This window comes from Myotis lucifugus, unplaced genomic scaffold, assembly GCF_000147115.1.
Source record: "Myotis lucifugus unplaced genomic scaffold, Myoluc2.0 scaffold_4, whole genome shotgun sequence".
Lineage (NCBI taxonomy): Eukaryota > Metazoa > Chordata > Mammalia > Chiroptera > Vespertilionidae > Myotis > Myotis lucifugus.
In genome coordinates, this window is record NW_005871052.1 from 12,438,199 (window position 1) to 12,439,774 (window position 1,576).

Here is a 1,576-nt window from a genome sequence, read left to right on the forward strand (position 1 = left end):
AGTACTGTCTTTTGGCTTTTAGCACTCTGCTTGAAGCTCCAAGCAATCCACCAATCTACGGCTTGTGTCTGTTTCCACAGGCCTTGGCTGCAAGCAGGAGCGGCCAATCTGCCCTCTAAAGTAGGTTTGTTAGCTACTTTAGAGGGCAGCATGGGGTCCAGGGCTGGTTTAGCAAACTTTCCCTGGTTTCCCAGGCTCCACCTCTGCCTACCTTTGCCTGACGGCTAGCTGTCAATCTTAATTACTCAAAAGTCTGTTTCTGGTAAGGCTTTAGATGGGGGAGGTGCTATTTAGCTTTCAGGGAATATGGTGGGTATGTTTTCCTGTTCCAGAGCTACTCTTCTGTGAGTGGCCCAAAATATTACTCTGCCCTTGGCTGGACAGAAATCTTTGTATGGAGATCAATGGGGTTGGCTGGGACCCTGGAGTTTTTATCAGTCTGGTTCCCAGAATAGTGGGGTGGATGGCCCCTCCTCCAATCTAGTCCCTGAGATTGTTCAGTCCCTTAAGCTTGGCCTCTGCCTTTGTTTCCTCTGAAAAGTTCAAAATTCAGGGTGTAGCAGGTTATATCACCTAGGGTGGGTTTTATTTTTCTTTATCCTCCCTCTGGCTGTTGGGAGCAACTAGCTCCTCTCAGGAAAGAAATGGCCATTTCAGTTTGGAAGCATATGAACAACCCAATGCAGGACTCCTGGCTACTGTTTTCCACTTCTCCCTGCTCTGCTTCCCACCCCAGCCTTTCCTCAGGCACCGCAAATCCATGCCTCCCTCCATGCACCAAAGCCTTGGGTGAGTAGTTGCAAATGACAATTCCCATACTCTGGGTTTAGAGAAAAACAACAACAACAAAACTGTGGCTTTCTCTCCAACTGGTTCTGCCGGAAGCCGGTCCATCCTTGCTGCTTGACACAGTCGCTGCAGGAAAGAAACATCTGCACAGCATATGTTTCAAGGGACCTGGCATATATAGCATATTGTTCTTAATATGTTTGCTCTCCTTAGCGCCATGTGTTTTAACCAAGGTCACCTCTCCGAGAAAGGTTGTTTCCCCAGGTGGGGATTTTTCCCTGAGGTTAGGGAGGGGATACAACCCCTTAACTAAGTGCCAGGCGGGTAGTTAATCACTTTAACTACAAACAATCACGCTTAAGCTACATAATCTTTACTCCCTGGAATGGAGATAAGAAACGCCCTAACCTTTGCAATAGAAATTGACAGGATTAAAATTGACTGGTATAAATACAGATGTAACAAGACAATAAACATCAGATCCTAATCAGATCCTAACCAGAACTTGGCTGGAGATCCCGACCAAAACTTTGGCTGGAGATCCTGGCTAGAGGTCCTGACTAGGCTGCTGATCAACTGAAGGCTGTATCCGTGTCATTCCTTCTTCGCTGACTCCATCCACCCCATTGGGGACCCCTGGCCCCCTGGGGTTGGACCCCACCTTCTGGCGCCCAAACAGGGCCCCCTAGGTAAGCCCCCCCGCCCTCGGGACGGATAGGCCCGCCCCGTAGGGTGCTGCAGACCCCCCCCCCCCCCGCTATAGAGGATAAGTAGGGTAAGTGGGTAG